Here is a 23,431-nt window from a genome sequence, read left to right on the forward strand (position 1 = left end):
ACTTTTTGAGTAGTATACTGCGAAAAAGTTCTATAAAAATTGAACTCTAAGAATTTATTTTTATACCCTACAACACTATGTGTTGGGGGTATTATAAGTTTGATTGGGCCAAAAATTATGTAACACCTCGAAATATTGGTTTCCCGCATAGGAAAGTATATATGGATCTTCCTATCTCGCCGAGCTGAGTCGATCTAGCTATGTATGTCCGTCCGTCCGTCTGTCCGTCTGTCCATGTTAATTTGTAATCACTCTACAGGTCGCAATTATGGCCCGATATTCACGAAATTAAGAATGGAGGTGGGGATAGTGACAGAATAGAACCCTATTTCTTTTGGAGATGATCACATAATATCTAGGGGTTGAAATGGACCAAAAACTGAAAAATTTCCTGATTTTGCAGCTGCTCTACAGGTCGCAATTATAGACCAATCGAAGCGGAAGTTGGTATGGTTCTAGAGCTTAGGGCTGGGCAGAAGCCTTCCAATTTTGGTGGTCATCGGGTAATATTTAGTGGGTGAAATAGGCCATAACATTTATGTTAAATAAAAGTCGAATTTCCATTAAACCGCGAATATTTTTAATCCCGGCAAAATCATAAAAAGATGAACAGGTCAATTCTGATCGTTACGTAGATACCGATAGTAAATATATCGAATATATATAGCGGAATATATACAATACATATATACAAAGGAAGGGGATGTTAGCTAAAATGCTTATACCTCAAGAATGGCTGGACCGATTTTGACAAATTTAGTCAATTCAGAATGCCCTCTTGGCGTAAAAGAATAAAATCTAAAAAAAATCGCATAAAAATATGTCAATAATGAAGTTAATATGGATTTTGTAGTATTTTGTGACATTTTTTTTTTATTTTTTCATATTTTTTATCGCATGCGATTTTTTTATTTTGACTTATAATATTGAGGAATACATTTTATAATATTTTTTCATTTTACAACACAAGTTGGGGTTATTATATATAGATTGCAATTATCCTCACGAAAAAGGGGTTAGGCTCAGAAGGGTTAGGCATATTGTTTTCAAAGATGTCCGCAATGTATTTAGGGGTTGAAATGGACCAACAACTAAAAATGTTCCTGTTCCTGAGTTAGGCTCAATAGGGCTAGGCCTAAGTCACAAATTGAATCCAAAGGACACGAAATCTCGCATGAAGTTAGAGTTTAGAACAGCGGGTAGAATGGACCACTACTTTTGTGTGAAAAAAATACCATACAAATATCGTAGACAAGTCTAAATTGGGAGATACAGAGGGGCCTCTTGCTTTTGGAGATGACCGCAAAATAGTTAGGGGTTCAAATGAACCAAAAACAGAAAAAAAAATCCTGATTACACAATTGAAGCCAATCGACATGCCTAAACTCTAACTTCATACGAGATTTCGTGTCCTTTGTTTTCTATTTGTGACTTAGGCCTAGCCCTATTGAGCCTAACTCTACCCTTGTGAAAATTTTCGTGGGGATTGGACGATAACTGCAATCCGTGTATAATAGCCGCAACCTGTGTTGTAAGGTGAAAAAATATTACAAAATGTGTACTTCAACATTATAAGTCAAATTGAAAAAATCTCATGCGATAAAAAGTATGAAAAAATAAAAAAGTGTCACAAAATAATACAAAATCTATATTCACATCATTAATTTCATCTTTTTTATGTTTTTTTTTTTTAGATTTTATACTTTTATGCCAAGAGGGCATTCTGAATTGGCAAAATTTGTCAACATCGGTACAGCCATTCTTGAGATATAATGTACAATAGGCTTCTATTCCGGCCCTAGCCCCACCTCCATTCTGAATTTCTTGAAAATCGGGCCATAATTGCGACCTGTAGAGTTTGGAAAATGTTATCTCAATCGGATAATAAATGCGACTTGCATTTTTTCATAAAAATATATGGATAGATGGAAGGACGTACAGACGGTGTGAATCAACTCAGAAAGTGATTCAATGATGATCCTCAAAAGTAACTTTTCGCTTCTTTCTACGAGCACAAAGACATAAAACTCTTAGAGTGCCTTAGATTGAAAATTATTATTGATAGTACCATTCAACAAAATATTTAATCTAAAAAATAAAATTAATTTATATGGTTGATAAACTGACTATATAGCAAATATCGGTTCTGATTAAGATATAACTCCCATATATGTTATAGTCTGATTTTAATTTCATTGTGAACAAAATGTATAGCCCTCATACAACAGTACCTCCCGATATTCGGTATTTCGACGATTTTACCGACATTATTTACCGGAATTGTTTAAAATTTAGTATTTGTAGTTCGTAACGGATACTAGAGCCTGTGACAGAAAATTGTCATGCATGTCCACGTCTTCGTATAGCCCTCATACAACGGTACCTCAACGGTGATGATTTTAACAACATTATTCACCGGAATTCTTTCAAGATTAGAATTTGAAGTTCGTCATGGATACTACAGCCTATGACAGAAAATTGTCTGTGCAGGTCCACGTTTTGGTATGGCCCCCATATAATGGTACCTCCCTATATCCGGAATTGTAATGAATTTAGCTACATTGTTCTCCGATTTGTTTTCAAGTTTCGCATTTGAATATTTTGATTGCAGGAACACGTCGTCGTATTTGTAACGGTTTTTATTTTTTGAAAATTGCCAAATCGTTCTAAATGGTGGAGGATATTCAAGGTTCGGCATCACCGAACTTACAGATTTTTTAGTTGTTTTCTAGTACCTTGAGTAATGTAATAATTGCTTTACATTTCTTGCACTTTTTATACCCTACAACACTATGTGTTGGGGGTATTATAAGTTTGATTGGGCCAAAAATTATGTAACACCACGAAATATTGGTTTCCCACATAGGAAAGTATATATGGATCATCCTAACTCGCCGAGCTGAGTCGTTCTAGCTATGTATGTCCGTCCGTCCGTCTGTCCGTTTGTCCATGTTAATTTGTAATCACTCTACAGGTCGCAATTATGGCCCGATCTTCACGAAATTTGGAATGGAGGTCGGGGTTGGGCCAGAATAGAACCCTATTTCTTTTTGAGATGGTCGCCAAATGTTTAGGGGTTGAAATGGACCAAATACTGAAAAAATGTCGGATTTTGCAGTAGCTATACAGGTCGCAATTATAGACCAATCGACGCGGAATTTCGCATGTAGCTAGAGTTTAGGACGGGGAAGAAGCCTGCCAATTTGGGTGGTCATCGGATAATATTTAGCGGGTAAAATAGACCATATATTTTGTGTTGAAAAAATTCAAAATTTTTCATGAAACCGCGAATATTTTAAATCCCGGCGAAATCACAAAGCCATGGCAAGGTTACTTCTGACCTTTACATTGATGTTAACATCCAACAAATCGGATATATAGCAAAATATGTGCGATATATATGGTTATCAAAGAAGATATGCTTGAAAGATCTCTTATATGTCGAGAACGGCTGAACTGATTTCGACAGTTCTCATTAATTCAGAATGGCCTCTTGGCAGGAAAGAAACAACGTCTAAAAAATCGCATAAAAATATCTCTCGAAAGATGAAAATATTGATTTTGTAAAATTTTCTCATATTTTTTCAATTTTGTCATATTTTTGGCATATTTTCATTTTGAATTAAACATTTAGTAATATTTCTACAGCTAACACAACTAAGTAGTTATGACATCAGAATATCATATACAGATCGCATTTATGGCCCGATCCTTACGAAATTTTGCATGGGGATAAGATGAGGGTCAGAATAGAAGCCTACTCTTTTTGGAGATGATTGCCATATATTTAGGGGTTGAAATGGACCAAAAAACTGCAAAATTGTCGGCAGGTCGAAATTATCGCCCGATCCTCACGCACATTTGAAAGGGGGTTACCGGACATTGCAAAAGCCAAGCAGTTTTGGATGGCCATCCAAAAATATTCAATGTGTGAAATAGTTTGCCAACTTTTGTAGACAAAATACGAAAATGACCATTCCAGTGACTTTTTGGAGAATTCACAAAAACAGGAAAGACGCACTTCTGCACGCATATAGTCAAATGTCTGTATCTCATATAGATGCGTTTCAGTCAAAAACCAATATTAAATGTTAATCTTTTGCCACTTCTGAGAGATTACAGATCTTTGGGAAATATTGGTTCCAGATCTAGGAAGACCATTTACGAGATCTGCCAATAAATTGGAAATAAGCAAATTCGTTTAAGTTGCTATTATTCGAAAATTAGAGAACGAAACCTGATGGTTTTCTTTTATTTTTTGTCACAATATCTTGTGGAATTCTTTCGAGTATCTCGCCTATATAAACTACATCATTTATTATAGTGTTGTAGGGTATTTAACGGTCGGCCCCGCTCGACTGTAGCCTTTGCTAACTTGTCTAAATTTACCATTGTTTCCATGAAATCAGAAATCAATATTTTCAGAAAAATGGAAACGAATTCATCAATTTAGTTTCCATATCCAATTTCAGTTTTCGTTAATTTTTAAAATTTGTTTCTTCTAGTAATATGTATGCAAAACAATATACCACACATAAATTTGCAGAAATCTCACTGCCGGCATACATATTTCGATTTGGCAAAATCCCTTATGCAAATCGAAAAATTATCAGAATGAGTGAGGCACATTATTTTTTAAGGAGTGTTAAAAATTGAATCGAATACATAAGTAATTCAGACATGTATGCAGCAGCAAATGTATTTGCCTGTGAAACTGTTAGAATTGCTTGCTGCTTACCACTTAACTAAGCTTGCATTTGCTATGATTGGAAAGAAATGTGAAATGAGAGAGAGTGTTCAAACTCCGAAGTCGTTGATTGAAAAAATGCAAATTGCGTTTTTTCTCTCTTCTCATCTGTTTTCTGTTGTACCTCTCATTTGAGTTTTCGAGTATAGTTGTAGTATCAGCATTGCAATCAAATCAATTGCGAGCTTGTATTTCTCTATGGAAAACTCTTCATATAAAGGACATATGTATATGTAATACCACCTATGCACATGTGTGTGTTGCTTATGACTTTTGAGAAACGTAATTTTATTCTTAAGCTGAATTTTTATATTGAATATCACGTTTTGTGTTGCAAAGCTTTTACAAGCTTGTGAACTTAACGTGCATTGTATGGCGAGGATTTGTATGATGTATGCCTAGAAATGTATATGCGTATATTCGTCGCAAATCTGTTTGTAAATTTTAAATAATATCACTGCTTGGATAAATACAAAGCGAAGAAATTTCGGAGTTTAACAAATAATCTTTCGGAGTTTAACAGATAATCTTTATATGTATTGGATTATTACAAATTTAGAATCAATTAGAACTCTCTTAAAATATCGAGTTCTAATTGATTCTAAATAACACATATTTTTATATCCACCACCATAGTATGGGGGACATATTAAGTTTGTTATTCCGCCTAAAACATCTCAAAAATACATTGATCAGCATAAAATTATATGCCAACAAATATAATTGATGTAGAATAAAAGTCCTACCATCGTATATATATTAAGCATTAAAAACAAGTTTCTACAGTTAGACTATAAAACAACTTGAAATAAAACATGTTAAACAGTATTAGTCGGTTTACCCGACAGATGTATACGCTCAGTCAATGTCCGATTGTTGAAGTATTTTTTGACTTCTGTTATGATTATTCAAATTCCGAAGAAATGAAATCGGATGTTAATTTCGCGTTTTTTGGGCTTCATGGATATTCAAAATGTTGACCCTTTGTGGGGGACGTACCAGAAGGATTGGTAAGATATATCCCAACTTCACAGCAGATCTTGTGTTAGTAGAAATAATGGGATGTGTGAATTATTAAGAGAACTGGATGCTTATTTCAGATTTATGATCGTTTTGGTTATTCAAAACTTTGACCCTTTGTGGGGGAAGTATAGGAGGAATGGTCCCATCTCTGCCATTTATATAACAGATCTTGTATATATAAAAATATTTAGATGTTTCAAGTTTGAATAGATTCAAATGATAACTACGCGTTTAAGGAGCTTTAAGGATATTAAAAATGTTTACCCTTTGTGGGTGAGGTACCAGAAGGAGTGTGCCGATATGGGCCATCTCCGAACTAGATCCAAGTTTGACAATAATATTGCGATGTACCATGTTTGGACCAAATTGGATACTCCCTTCGAGAGCTATCGTGCGCACCAGACAGGCAGATGGACACCCTTAGATCGACTCTAAATGCGCTAAAGGGACCTATGGTGCGCTGAAACGGATTTGGTCTAAAGGGACTTAGGGTTCTAAAACCGTTATTTCGATGAGACACTTTTTTGCCGTATCAAATGATACATAACCTCTGTAGCCATATGGCTGAGATAATGAGTCAAGACTTAAAAAAATTACGTTGTCATATAATGCGTTTGACATATCAAAAGCATTTACACTACTAATGACTTGATTAATGTATTACTAAATTTGTATATATATAGTTGTTCGTAAATGTCATTATAATAACCAGACTTCTGAAAAACTCTCTCAAATTTATATAAAGAGTAAAAATCACTCTAACTCGAGCGGTAGCGCTAGGAACAGACAAAAATTTGCCGAAAATCAACAAGTTGAAAACTTCAAATGTCATTTCAACTAAGTAGTCTAATATGGTTAAGCGGAAGTTTCGATGCAACATAGTTTCGACAACCAAATACCAAAGGAGGATGTAAACATGTCGTTTTTTACATAATAGCCTGTGTGTACCTCTGATAACGATTATTACAGAAATCTGGGTAATGAGTTAATCATCCAGAAGTGGAGAAGCGACTCTATTATTAGAAACTCAAAACTACAAAAAGAAAGGAAATGGGGTTTAATTTTTTATACACTATGCACTGGACTAGGGGATTTTTTACCGAAAGAATGTAATCTAGAAAAATTTAACCAAGAGCATAATATAATACACATACAATTCAAAGCAAGGTTTAAAGACTAATACATGTCTAATATTTCCTGATTTAAAAATTGCGATTATAAATTATGTGACGTTAATCGAAAAACAATCAAATGGTATGAAGCATATAAAAAATAGTACTTCTTTATCAAAATAAAAAAAATGTCATTAATAACGTCATGTCATTAATAAAGATACGTATATTTCATTGAATATTTACAGTTTCTAATATCCTTAGCATCAAGGGCTTGTAAACTGGACTTTGAGAATCTTGACCAAAATTATTTAGGGCAGGTTAAAATCTGTTGAGGAAGATTATTTATAAATTAAAACGTATGTAATTGTCTAATAGTTGCTCTTAGAAAAATGGTTGGCCATATTAGTTTTATAAAGGTTTTGGAAATTCTTGCATCCTGTCTTATGAATAAATTTTAAAATTGTCATTGAAATTTCATGCAAAAATTTTAGCCAATCTTCTCTTGAATAATGCAGAAAGGGTTGTTAATATATCCGGTCGCATCCTTTTCAAAATTTCATTGTGCGGGCAATATCCTTTCGACTTATTAATGAGTGTTCAGATAACCTTTTATTGTTCAGGCAGCATCATCTTTAATTTTTTCGTTCGGAATTCTTTATACACATATTTTTTTTCAATTATTTTCTAGGATATGTAGACGAACCGTTTTAAATTGAATCAGTTGTTCGTAAATAAAAACCAGTAAGGAAAGTTCAAAAGTCGGGCGGGGCCGACTATATGATACCCTACACCACTATGCATATTTAGTAGAGCTCTCGTAAAAAGGTTTATACAGGGCATTTCAGAGCTCTATGAGATATTTGGTACAAAATCAAAATCTATCTAATTCTATCGTGCATTTTACGAACTATAGCTATCTCTGAACCGGGTTTCTCCAAATTTTACGTATTAGCTTCTAGACTGGTGATTTGGGCTGATATTGACCATTTAGTGCACATTTAACCCGAAATCGGATGAAGATATATATGAGAGCTATATCCAAATCTGAACCGATTTCGATAAAATTTAAAACAGCTATTCCTATGCTCCATCTAATACCTGGTACCAAATATCACGGTTGTAGAGTGAATATTACGAATGTATGGGACTAAAACTCTAAATCGGATGAAACATATATATGGTTGCTATATCTATATCTGAACCGATTTTCACTAAATTTGATATACTTTCTTCTAGGCTGAATTTGATCCGATGTACTAAAATTCAGTCCATTTGGACTTATATTGGCCATTTGGTGCACAATTAACCCGAAATCGGATGAAGATATATATGGGAGCTATATCCAAATCTGAACCGATTTCGATAAAATTACAAACAGCTATTTCTGGGCTGTATCTTATATCTGGTACCAAATATCATTCTTGTGGAGTGCATATTACGAATGTGAGAGGCTTAAACACCAAATCGGATGAAAGATATATATGGGAGCTATAGCTATATCTGAACCGATTTTCACTAAATTTGATATACTTGCTTCTGGGCCGAACTCGGTTGAGTGTGCCAAAATTCAGGTAATTTGGACTGATAGTGGACATTTGGTGCACATTTAACCCGAAATCGGATGAAGATATATATGGGAGCTATAGCTGTTTCTGAACCGATTTTCTTCAAATTTGTTGTATTTGCTTTAAGGCTAATCTCGGTCACATTTGCCAAAATTCGGGCCATTTGGGCTGATATTGGCCATTTGGTGGTCAATTAACCCGAAATCGGATGAAGATATATATGGGAGCTATATCCAAATCTGAACCGATTTCGATAAAATTTAAAACAGCTATTTCTGTGCTCCATCTAATACCTGGTACCAAATATCACGGTTGTGGAGTGCATAGTAGGAATGTGAGGGACTTAAAAATCAAATCGGATGAAAGATATATATGGGAGCTATAGCTATATCTGAACTGATTTCCTCCAAATTTGATATACTTGCTTCTAGGCCGAACTCGGTTGGGTGTGCCAAAATTCAGGTAATTTGGACTGATAGTGGATATTTGGTGCACATTTAACCCGAAATCGTATGAAGATATATATGGGAGCTATATCTAAATTTGATCCGATTCTCACCAATTTCAATAGGGTTCGTCCTTGGGCCAAAGAAATATTGTTTGGAAAATTTCATCTCAATCGGATAATAAATGCGACCTGCATTTTGTTCACAAGAATACATGGACAGACGGACGGACGGACGGACGGACAGACGGACTGACATGCATAAATCGACTCAGAAAGTGATTCTATGAAGGTTCTCAAAAGTAACTATGGGTCTATCTCGTTTCCTTCTCCATGTTACAAACAAATGCACAAAGACATAATACCCTTACCACTATGTGGTGTAGGGTATAAAAAAATTAATTTTACAAAACAAAAAATTCTATGGTTTCTAGATTTTAAACTTTTTTTATTTCAAGATACAAATACAAAGTGTTTAAAAGGGTTTTCCAAAAATTGAATTTTATTACTACGGATGAATTAATGTATGTAGGTCTTTGATATTATATTTAGCATTAACTTATATATGAATATATGACGGTGATAAAAAAAAAAACTTTTAAAAATTATATCTGCAATCTTTCTATTTCGACTTTAGGAATTTTAGCGTTTTCCTACAAGAGCTGTCGATAAATATGTTAAAAAGCAGTATGTTTGGCCGGGCCGAACTTTCAATGCCCTCCACCATTTGGAATGTATTTGACAATTCTCAAAAACAATTAAATCCGTTAAAAATTCTGTTAAAATCTTAAAAATTCCAAATGTAGCTGTAATATTAAGGTCTATACGACGACATGGACCTACATAGGTAACATATTCAAATGCGAAAATTTAAAAAATCTGTAATAATATAGATAAAATCATAAAAATAGCGAATATCGGGAGGTACCGTTATATGAGGGCTATACGAAGACGTGGACCTGCACAGACAATTTTCTGTCTTAGGCTGTAGTATCCATTACGAACTTCAAATACAAAAATTGAAACAATTCCGGTAAATAATGTCGCTGAAATCATCAAAATACCGAATATCGGGGGTACCGCTATACGAAGACATGAATCTGCACCTACAATCTCCTTTCATATGCTGTAGTATCCATTACGAACTTCAAATTCCAAAATTGAAACAATTCCGGAAAATAATGTCGCTAATATCATCAAAATACCAAATATCGGAGGATACAGTTATATGGGGGCTATACCAAAACCTGAACCTACATGACCCATTTTCAATACCAAAAGTTTATCAATCTACTTCAATTCGTTCGGAAGCTAGAGTGATTTCCACAGACGGACGGATATCGCTAAATCGATATAGAATTTTATGCTGATCAAGAATATATATGGAATGAAAAACTCCATACTATGGTGGAGGGTATAAAAATAGATCATTTCATTCTATAAACTCAATATATTATATTAGGTGAGATTCCACAATTATCAAGTGCGTCATGATTCTCTATTTAATGAGACTTCCAAGATTAAATGCATCCTTCAAAATCCAACATTTCATCAATATTGTTAAAATTTGATTTCAACACAAATTCTTGGTTTAATGTTCGTGTATTCCAGCATAAAATATTTTATAATTTGATTGTACCGCAAATTCCACACGGAGCCTTAATAAATTACAATTTCTGAATAATTTGTTAATAGCATTGCAATTGTGGGTTGTCGGTTGAAAATACTGCTCCACAAAATTTAATTACAAAATGTATTGAATTAATGGCACATTAGAGGAATCAATGGTAACATTTTGTTATGTAAAAGTGATGCGTAAAAGCGGTGCGTATAAGTGATGCGTACGTCACGTCACGATGACATTGCTAATACGACTAGGACAAATGTGTGTTCTACTGTCTGTCTGCCTGTCTGTCTGTTGTAATCATGCTATCTTTCGAACGAATTGAGACAAAAGGCTAAAATTTAGCACACATGTATATTTTGCTAGTAGGCAGGCTAAGTTCTTAATGGGGCCCCCATGGTAGCACCCTATATTCTGTACTTGATGATTTTAGCTACATTATTAACAGATTTTTTTCAAGTTTCGTATTCGAATATTGTAATAGCTTTTGACAAAAGTTGCCTATGCAGGTCCACGTCGTCCTATAGACCCTAATATACGGCTACATTCGGTATTTTTAAGATCTTAACAGTTTTTTTAAAGGATTTTATTTTTTTGAAAATTGTTAAATTTGTACTAAATGTATTCCGGCCAAACTTACAGCTTTTTTACATGTTCTTTCTATGCATATACTATCAATACTCTCAATATGTTTTACGTCAAATTGTTTGTAGCAACATCTTCAGATGAATCGATTTGACAATGTATGTCTGTCCATACGCCTTTCCATGTTATTTTGAAAACACACTAAATGCTGAAAATTTTCTGATTTTGCAGTTGCTATACAGGACACAATTATAGTCAATAACGTTAATTGGGGTACGGAAGATAACACAATTGTAAAGTGTGGTACATTATTCATTTCACATTTATTCAATAATGCTTTCTTCACAATACAACATTTCACAAACATTGCTTAGATTAATTCCTATGGTTTTGCCTCAGAATTCCTGCGAAAACATTTAGAGTTGATTATCAGGATATATTCTGAGCATTAATTAATAACAATTTATATGTAATTTGTTGAAAGCATTGCAATTGTGGGTTGAATTTACTAAGCCTCAAAATGAAATTTCAAAATGGGTAGAATTAATGGCTAATTATAGGAAGAATTGGTAAATTGAAATTGTTATTTAACAATTAATTACAGCAAGTACGTTTGCCAACATCGCAAACCTACACCTTTAAAATATGTCAAATATAAAATGGTAAAGACTTGACAAAATACTTTCTTAGAAAATGGTTTGTGGCTTTAATATGTGACGTAACAGCTCATGACAGAGGAATGTAAACCTTTTTACATAAAAGTATCTGAATTCAAAATTGTTACACTTTAAACTTCATATACCAGTAAGACCTTTTGCCTAATGCAGTTAAACTTATCAAAAAAAAAAAAAAACCGTAAAGTGAGTGAGTGGGGCCATACCAAACCGGGAACCTCTACAGACAATTTTATACTTCAAGGATTGTCATCTATCAAATCTTCTAAAATACCAAACTTGAAACAATTATGTGTGTAAATGTGGCTAGGATTATCACCGAATATCGGTGGGTATCGTTATATGTGCGCTATAGGAAAACGTGGAACTAAATATTCCATATTCTACCACCGGGCTAGAACCCATTATGATCTAAAAATATCGAGTATCGGCAGTGGACCTACACATACAATGTTTCGCAACACGAGCTACACCCCTTTAGGAACTACAAATACCAATTTCTAGACAAATCCGTTAAAAATATGCAAAACTCATCAAAACATCGAATTCGGGTAGTACCGTTATATGGAGGCTACACAGAAATGTGGACTTATATAAACAATGTTTCGCCATACGAGCTATACAATTTGTAGACAAATTATTGGGAAAATGTGGGAAAAATGGACCTATACATACAATGTTTCACCACCGGAGGTAGAACCTATCATGGTAAACAAATTCCAAATTTTAGACAAATCCGTTAAAATAAATAAAATTGGTACCATTATATGGGGACTATACGATATCGTGGGCCTACATAGACAGTTCTCTTTCAGGGTGTGAAGTACTCGCAAAGAACTCCTTGTATACAATTTCAGACAATTCCATTGAAAAGTGTTGGTAAAATCATCAAAATACCGAATATCGGGGGGAACCGTCATATTGGGGCTATACGATGTCGTGGACCGATATAGCCCTTCTTATCTTAATTCGTTTTGACTTTAGCGTGATTACAACAGACGGACAGACCGACCGGCCTAAATCTTAGAATTTTACGCTGATCAAGAATATATATCCTTTGTTGGGTCTAAAATTATTATTTCGATGAGATACAAACGGAATGACGAACTTAATATACCCTCCATACTATTTCTGGTGGAGGGTATAAAAATATACTTGGTGCATGAACAAAAATATGTAGTACAAATGCAGCAGCATGTTTTAGTGAAGTACCAACGATTATACCCCTTTGAAACTTTATGTTTGTGTGTACCGGCTGTTAAGGGTCTTTACACAACACTAAGTGAAAGGGGATTATGTATAAAGATTTTATGACGTTGATGATGTTACGGTTGATGGGACTATGTTTATTTCAGGAATGACATCGGTCTATAAGCACTGCTCTTTAATGAATTAATATACGTATGTTGTTCGGTGACAAAACCAACTCAACCAAGTAAACATCCCACAAAGTCTCGTTGACATTTGCTGGGTTCTATTTTAATTCCTTCAACGAAAACTCCTTAGACAAAGAGAAGTTAATTAGTCGTAATAAACTACATTTGGAAACATTTACTAGTCCCTTGATATGCCATCCTCTGATTGTGCTCACATATTCCTAAATACAACATAAAATAGTTAAGGAGTGAAAACGAATAACATTTTAGACATTAAGAGAGTATGCGTACGTTTCCTTATACAGTAAAAGTTTGTGCAATTGAAGGTTTAATTGTAAGTTTTAGGGGAGGCCCATTTTTAAGTTTATGCCAGGGTGCTTTTATATATATATATATATATAGGCACAACACTAAAATTGCTAATGAATAAATTCAAATAAAATCTGAAGGCGTGGAGGAAGTTTTCTTTTACAATATGAATGCAAAGATGTAAGATTTAGACTAATTTACTTAGAAATGGCCCAATTTCAATTTCAAGAACGCTTTTCACATTTTGAAAAAAAATTTTAAGAAATTAAAATCGAATAACTTTTATGGCCTTCAAACGGCCAATGAAACCGTCATTCCCGGTGAGGCGCTTGCTTGAGGTGATCGACACTTTGGTAGTTTTTAGTGCCAAACTTGCTTTCCAAAATATTCCCGATACAATAGTCCATTTTTAACCATTCATCTTTTTGATCTCAATTTGTACCACAACATTTATCGGATAAACATGTCTCGTACCCATTTTTTGCCCCTTAAATCGTGACGGAGCCATAAAAAACTCCATAAAGGATGTATGTTCAATTCGCTTCCTAAAGGAAGAAACCAAAACAAATCTATGTCTAATCCTACTATCAGTTAAAACAGCAAAGAGAATATATCAAATACATGAAATAAAAAAAGGAGAAATATGGGGATAAAAAAATTCTTTACCAAAAGCATTGCACTTAACTACCACCATCATCGAACGATAATGAAATTGTCAAACTAATCCCCAGATTAGGCTTTAGGTCCACCTAAATAATAATTTTTTCCACGACCATTTTTTCCCTCGCCATCTGTATTGAACACATATTGAGAAAAAGTAGACAGTCCTTTTACTGTTTCCAATCAAAACTAATGACTAGTGAAGAAAATGAAAAATAAGTGGTAAAGTAAGTAACCGAAATAAAGAGAGATAAAAGAGAAAACACAACACACAACGAATAATATCTGAAATAATAAAGCGGAAACATTTTAAAATTTAAAAGTTTTATATTACATAAAATTATCTTAACAAACATACTTCACATGACAGGTCCAAACGTTTAAATACTGATAATGAATAAAGTGTGAATTATACTTGAATTCGAACCAACCCGATTTCTTCTTATTAGATAGTATTGAGGGTACATTAAGTGAAAATCTCTCTAGCTTCAGAATGAAATAAAGTAGATTGATAAAAATGCATCCAGATTTGTGTTTGTTTCTTCAGGAGTTTTAGTATTGAAAATGAGCTATATGGGTCAAAGTTTTGGTATAGCCCTTATATAACTGTACTCAGAGATTTGAAGTTTTTTGGATGCTTAAGTCATAATGGTATCCCAAATTTGCTATAAATTGGCAGCATATGTTCCCATTATGTAAGAACCGTCCTTGAATAGAATTTTCAATGTAGGTCTAAGTTTAGATATATTCCCCATATAACTGTACCTGTATTCGGTATTTTGATTTGCAATTTGAAGTTCCTAATGGGTGCACATAGAGGTCCACGTCTTCGTATAGCCCCATATAACTGTACCTCCAGATATTCGGTATTTTAATGAATTTACCGACATATTTCAACGGCATTGTATCGAATTTCGTATTTCAAGTTCCTTATGAGTACTTCAGCCAATGACAGAAAATTGTATATGCAGACCAAGATCTTCGAATTGTCCCCATAAAACTCAACTCCCTATATTCCGTATTATGATGGTTTTAGCGAACTTATTCACTGGTGCTCCATTAGAACATCTCTAGATACGCACCGTAAATAATTAATAGTGCTTCAGCCACGGGCATCTATGAAAATCAGTGGCAAATACATATCAGTTGAGAATTTGTGATGTGCGGTGTCCTCGGTGTGCTCATATTTTCTTATTTTAATTACAAATTAACTATCTTGCAAAGATAGATTTATTAACAAATCTCTTGAACTATTTTCAAACACTAAATGATAACCCTTCCCATAAATATTACCAGCATTGTGATGTGCAAATTGTACATCATCAAATAAAAACAAACAACTTGCTAAGAAAGCATAAAACAAGACAAATATGTTGTTCGTTGGTCAAAGTAAATTCGTATCACGAAACATATTTATATACATAGGCAATCGTTTAATGTTTTATCTTTTAGCTATAGCATGTTTTTATAACTGGGCAACAATTTTAAGGGTAAGTATGTGCATGTATAGTAATCAGATTAAATATTAAAGCTTCAAAGTGACTAAGCAAGTAAACTCCTGATGCCATGTGGAAATTAATCTGTTACTCGTTGGTATGTATGTATTATATACCAGGAAATAAATTCAGACAAAACGAGAGAAAAAACCAGTAAGGAAAAGTCAAAAGGCGTTTATTTGAAGTACTTCATACCGCCTATCAACATTTGGCTTTAGAGCAGTTATAGTTTGGTTTCAGAGGGAGCTCATATATGAGAGTCATATACAATTCTGAATCGATTTTCACTTAATTTTAATCTTTAATACCAAATAACATTGCTATAGAGTCCATGATCGAGAATGATTATATTAAAAAAAAAATATATATATATATATATATATATATATATATATATATATATATATATATATATATATATATATATATATATATATAATAGCTGGCCCGGTCCGCGTTGCCGGCCTGTAGTTTTTGTCTATTAGGCATATTTGTCAAAGTATAATTATTCACAGATATGACTGATATCTGTTCACGTACTGGTCGATTAAAAGTGTTTTAAAATACCTATACCCATATTTAAGCCGTGGACTTGAGGGGGTACTATTACATGGAGAAAATTCTAAAATTTGTAGATATGTTGCAATTTTTGTGTAAGATTCCACCCAAATATACATTTTTAGCCAAATCTTTTGAAATATGGTAAAATCAGGAGGTACCTTTACATGGGCACTACTCCGAAATATCGACCTACATTGAAAACTTTCTTCTACCGCTTATAATCCAATATGACAAACAGAGACCAAATCAAAAATATAGCAATTTTACACCCATGGGAATTAATTTCATTTGCCATTTAAATTGTAAGTTGGTTGTAAATTGTAAGTTGTAAGTCCATATTTTTATCATAGTATAATTCAACGATGATTCAACAAATATTCTGTCCCGTGCTACTTTCTTATATTTGTAATTTGTCCATGTTTTCATAATTTATTTCATATAGATGTGCATCCCAAATCTATGTTCTCAACCAATATTCTCTTGGGGGTTACAAATTCAATAGAATACAAAATTTTCTTTTCTGAACACACATTAGATGTGAAAGTGGACTTGGGGATACTCCAATGTGGGGGCTTTACTTAAATGAATTCCTAGGTGACAATTATCTGTATGATGGTTGCATACACCAGGGTAGCGTATATACAATTTTTTAGCCAAATCAATTGATAAATGTGGTCAAGACCAATATGGGCCCTACTCTGAAAATTTCAAATTTTGCCAAATAAGGCCAAAAATGAAAAAAGTGGACATGACCCCAAAAATAGCTTAAATCATACGATGGATATATAAATATGAAATCGGTTTGTACCCTTATCCGTGAGTTATGATCGATATCATGACCTGCAAAAGCGATTTAAGTTATCTTGAATGTTTGGGAAGAATTTCTGGAAGGATAGAAATCATTATTTTGTTCACAAAAAATCCACTGAATTCAATATGATAATACAAATTGAAAAAAATTGACAAAAGAAGAACAACAAATTGAAAAAATCTTCAACTTGTTTTCTGATTTTTTACAGTAAATGTTTAAAGATCCTCCTTAAGTTTGTCAATAGAATGTACTATTATTTTAAAATTCGATTCCATAGAAATTTTTTTTCGATTTGTTCCCGATTTGAGAGTTTTTGCAATAAGATCTCTTTTTCTTGATTTTTTAGCGATTTTGAAAAATAATTTATCTTTTAACTTTGGCGTGACCGCGTTAAATTATTTCGATATCGTCTATTCCGTTACGCCACCACATAATTCGGTACTACACTTCCATGTAACCCGCCATCAATTTCAGTTCTCAAGAAATCAAGTCATTTAAATAAATTGGTATTAATATTCGAATTCAAAAATAAAATACAAAAAACACTACAAATGTACATTAGAAAAAAGTAAGTCAAAATGGAAAAAATCATGCAAAATAAAACATTACTATTGTACATTTCAAAAGTCAAAATGAAAATGTTAATATATCACATTTTTACGCGATTTTTTTGTATATTATCCTTTTCGGACAGGAGACAATTCCGAATTTGTATGAATCGTTAGAATCAGTCCAGCGGTTCTTAAGTTATAAGCGTAGTAACTAACACAACTTTCTTTTATATATATATATATATATATATATATATATATATATATATATATATATATATATATATATATATATATATATATATATATATATATATATATATATATATATATATATATATATATATATATATATATATATATATATATATATATATATGAGCCGAGTTCCACAAAATGAAAACGTACGTCCAAAATTCACTCCATTTTGGCTGATATTACCCATTATTTGCACAATATACCTGAAATCGGATTAAGAATATCTATGGGAACTATATCCGAATCTTAGTCGTTCTCGATAACATTTGGCAAAAGTGTTTCTGAGTTCTATAAGATATCTTGTACCAAATATCATTGTTGTTGAATGCATCTTACGAATATGAGGGACCAAATCGGGTGAAACATATATATGGGTTCTAAATCTATATCTGAACCGATTTTCAACAAATTTGGTGTACTTACTTCTAGACTGAATTCAGTCGGCCATTTTACCATTATGGTGCACAAGAAACCTAAAATCTGATGAAGATATATATGGTAGCTATATCCAAATCTGAACCGAACTCGATAATATTTGACCTAAGAATTACTAGGCTGTATCTGGTGCTAAATATCAGTCTTGTGGAGTGCATATAAGGAATGTAAGGGACTGAAACATATAGACACACATAAATCGACTCAAAATGTGATTCTATGCTGATCACCAAATACGCATTTCAGGAAATGTCCTAATCGAAGTCGTGAATACGACCGCGAGGTACATGCAACATTGGCAATATATTACAGCCGCCTTTGTTTCTTCCTAGCCAAAGAGGAGTGCTCTCAGTAAAACTGAAAAAAATTCTCCTTCTGTACACAATGTTCCCTTATTTTTTTCTTGCAATCTTGCAAAGCAATTTTAACCATTTTCATTGAATTTAAACTGCCTTCCCACAAAGTTGACAGTCCGACTGTCATAACATATAATTAATAGAACAACAACAACTATTTTGTTGCACCCAGACTGTATTTCAATTATTTATTAATGCCTTGTAATTCTTGAATAAATTTAGTTGTTTAATTTAACGGTCCAGCTAAAGCATTTTTCTTTCAGATTTATTGTGCAAATAATAACTAATATCAGCCCAAATGGAGTGAATTTCGGAATGTACTCGGAGATGAAATTTTGCTATAAAAGATTAAAATGTCTCCGTCTAATTTAGTGAAAATCGATTCAGCCCAGACGTAATTCAGCTGGTGAAAAAAATACAAAACTATTGCTAATATATCTAACTTTTGGGCAAATGAAATACCAAATTACCAGTCAGTTTACTTCGACATTTTCTTAGAGTCGATGTATGTGATCAGTAAAGATCTTAAATTAGGTAATTTTGTACGGTGTGACCACTAAGTCTCTAAAATTTAGATATATATAACCTGTATATGAAAAGTGAAACTACGAAATAGAAAAATTATACAATGTATACTTACGTATTTGTATATTTATACATACTTAATGTCCAAAATATTCAAACAATTTAAAACAAAATACTTTAAATCAGATAAAGAAACTTTATTTTCTTATTATTTGCATTAACTGATGTATAAATGTTAATTTTGCAATATAAGGCCAAAAACTTTTTGAGAGGGTCAGGATGTGTTTTTGGTAATATCGCATTCAAATCTGCAAGAGGTTCGTTGAGTTATTATGCACTTAAACACATGAAACGACACAAATAAGGCAAAAATTAGCACTTATGAACAAATAATAAATTTGAATACTAATAAGTCTTTAGGTTTCACGTACCTAATAACTGTGCTATCCCATGTAATACCAAATATCTGTGTGATATTCACCGGTTTTAATCTAAAAGAAAATATAATAAAAGTTAACGATATATTAAAATATACACGTAAAGGCGATCAGAATAAGAAAAACTAACAAATTAAATTAAAGGATAATTTTCTCCGTCAAAGCCCAGTGTTTGCAAATACCAGATCCCAATTCTTAAGGTTCAATTAGACGTCTGTAACATTCCTAGATATACGTCGTAGACCCCATAATGTATATATATTCATAATAAACATAACATTTTCAGTCAATTTAACGATGTCCGTGTTTCTCTCTGTTGAAATCAAGATACAGCCCACATTATTTGACGTAAAGCTTAAAAAATTGGCATAACAACCAATATTGCATTAAGGATGGTTGGTATTGAAAATGTGAATATGTGTGTGATATAGTCGCCATATAACGGTACATTCCGATATTCGGTAGTTGTCTAAAGATTGGTATTTGTGGGTCATAATGGGTTTTAGCACAGGTAGCAGAACAGTGAATATCTAGATCCACGTTTTGGGTGGGGTGGAGGTACCCCATTAAACGGTACCTGCCGATAGTCGGTATTTTTAATTTTTAGTTTAATATTATTAATATTTTACAAAAATTTGGATACAATTACTTGTTATATAGTTTACAAAGTAATTTGTCATTTTTTATTTCCTTTTCATTGAAGCAGATCCTAAATTGTTGGTGGGTTATACTTATGGCATGTTTCTCTAAGGCAATCGAAAGACTTCCTTCGCTTCCTATTCGAATTAAATTCGGTGTTGGTGCTATTTACCGTCTATTTCTGCCTTCTTATCGAATTATGACGAGAATCGGTGTTACCTCTTGACTTTCTCTTATGTTGCATTTGAAAGTTAAATAAATTTGGAATATAAAAGAAGAATTTCTCAGAATTCTAAATGGGAATTATTGCCAATAAAACAATTCTGTTGAAAAAATACGGTGATCATTATAAAATTGTATAGGTACCCACAAGGAGCTTCTATAATTGAATATAAGACAACTGAGTTGAATAATGTGGCGACAACTATGAAGAACTTAAATATCGACACAAAATCGTATACAGGGTGAGATGAAAAAACTGCAACCAACATCAGACTGCTGTCATTTCTAAGCCACTCGTTCGACAACTATTAAAATTATTCCAGTGAAAGCATTTAGGTGCGAATTTTCCAGAAAAAAAGTTATTTGTGATTCCAGCGTGATAGTGTGATTACTTTATATTTGACTGGAAAATCACAAGTGACCATCGTTAGAGCACTCCAGCATTTAAATGTGAATAAATCTTTTGTGTCGCGTACCATCGCTCGTTGCCGTGATACTGATAGCGTAGCCCGACGTCAAGGAAGTGGACGGAACAAAACAGCAACATCAGCAGAAATGTTTCGAAAATTAAAGAAGCGATTTTATCGAAACGCGCGTCGCAGTGGCCGAAAAATGGGTCGTGAGCTGAACATACCGCAATATTCCATTCGGCAAATATTGAAAAGTGAGCTCGGGGTAAAGCCATTGGAATTCCAAAAAGTGCAAGAACTTACACCGCAACAGAAAGAAAATAGACTCCAAAGAGTTAAAGAGTTGCTTCGCTTGGCCGAAAGTGGTGAATTGCCGAATTTGGGTTTCTCAGCTCCGATGAGAAAACATTCGTTGTCCAGAAGTTTGTAAACAAATAAAATGATCGTGTTTACTTGCCAAAGAGATCAGCTGAAAATGTGCACCTTCAGTTGGCCACCAAAACTCAAGCGTTATCCATGGCGATTGTGTGGGCCGCCATAACAGCCGATGGTTGCTCTCCGCTCCTAGTAATCGAAAGTGGAATCAGAATAAATGGCGAATATTATCGCGAAAGTATTCTGGAGGGTATATTAAAGCCTTGGGCACGCAAACATTTTGGCCGCCGACCCTGGACATTCCAACAGGACTCAGCACAATCGCACGCATCACGCGCCACCCAAGAATGGCTACAAAATGAGGTTCCTCGCTTCACTCCAGAGCACAATGACCACCAAAATCTCCGGATACCAATCCGTTGGACTATTGTGTCTGGAGTATCTTGGAAAGCAAGGTTGGCACTAAAAAATACCAAAGTGTTGATAGTCTCAATCAAGGGCATCGCCAAAATACCGCAGAGCAACCTTCGGACAGCGTGTGACGGTTTCGTTAGTCGTTTGAAGGCCATAATTCCAGCCAGAGGTGACCAAATCGAACAAATCTAAACTTATTCTAAATATTAAAATGTATTTGTTGCTTTTATTCAATAAAATTAAAAAAAATTAAATGTGTGTTGCACCTTTCTCCAATTATTTTGCTAACATAAGAAACTACTTTTGTATGCAGAAATGGGTTAAATTAAAAATAAATTGCGAAACTGAAAAAGAAAATTTCTTCCATTTTTCTTTAAATTGCATACGATTTATTTCCAGGACTGTTTGGTGTTTCAAAGCTGAGATGAAGTACCCATTTTTCAAAATTAAAATGAATACCCTTAATTTTATTGACTTTTGACTAATAGGATCATTAATATGAAAAGGGTCAGTGAGTCTGAAAGGAAACAAAAAGTTTTGCAGTTTCATTTTGACCTTTTCTTAGCTTAGAGTTATTTTATATCATAACATCCAGTGTGTTAGAAACAAAATTTAGCATCGTTTATTTGTTGCCCTTTTGAGAATGTTAAGCATTGCAAGAATTTTATATATATTCCATGAAAATATTATCCGTTTTGATATTACTGTTTAATGTCATTTACATAGATAAGAATAGAAGTAAATTCCAATGAAATCAATGCCCACTAGAAAATGAAAGGAAATGTTGAAATGTTAAAAATTGTTTATTCCCTGCTTTGCCCCTGGAAAACATTATCATCTTTCTTCCCTAATAAACAAACGTTGATTTTATAAAAACACCAATATTGGGATTAAGCCTTACTATTTTGTAATAACCAATACTGTTCTATTTTATAAAAACTGTTAAAGAGAATAATGGGCTTGAAAATGTTTTCATACTAAATAAATACTAGTTAATGCTTCAGAAAGGAATTTGCAAATCTTCAAAAAAAAATCCGTTGAAAAATACTGCAAAAATCATAAAAAAGCGAATATAAGGAATTGCTCTTGTATTGGGGCCTATAGGGAAACATGGATAGGCAATTTTTTCCAATGTTTGCTTTATATACGATGAGCTGGGCCTGCAGCATAAATCATCAAAATGTCGAATAACTGGTAGTACAGTACTATGTAAAGATATTTTTTCATAATGGCAATACATGCTGTCAATTTGCAGCAAATTCGGATTAAAAATGTAACTAATAAACCCAAAAAAAAAAAAAAACTTATGTATGCCTGTATATGGAGGATATGCCAAAACGTGGAGCAGAGCTAACACACATCTGAGTTAAATTTTATCAATTTACTTCATTTCGTTCGGAAGGTAGAGAGATTTCCACAGACAGACGGACGTACGGCCATAGCTACATCGACATAGAATTGTGTGCTGATTAATTGTTCCCTTTTTATATCCTGCACCTCATTGTGGCAAGGGTCTTATGTCTTTGTGCATTTGTTTGTAAAATAGAGAAGAAACCGAGATAGACTCATAGTTACATTTGAGGATACCACTTTCTGAGTGGATTTTGCATGTCAGTCCGACCGTTCGTTCGTTCTTGTAAACAAATTTTGCATAAAATATTTGTTTTTCCCAAGGACAAACCCTATTGAAATTGGTAATAATCGGATTAGATTTAGATATAGCTCCCATATATCTTCAACCGATTTCGGGTTAATTGTGCACCAAATGGCTAATATAAGTCAGAATTCACTTTAGAAGCAAGTAAATCAAATCGGTTC

Source organism: Musca domestica, unplaced genomic scaffold (genome assembly GCF_030504385.1).
Source record: "Musca domestica strain aabys unplaced genomic scaffold, Musca_domestica.polishedcontigs.V.1.1 7, whole genome shotgun sequence".
In the NCBI taxonomy this organism is placed as follows: domain Eukaryota; kingdom Metazoa; phylum Arthropoda; class Insecta; order Diptera; family Muscidae; genus Musca; species Musca domestica.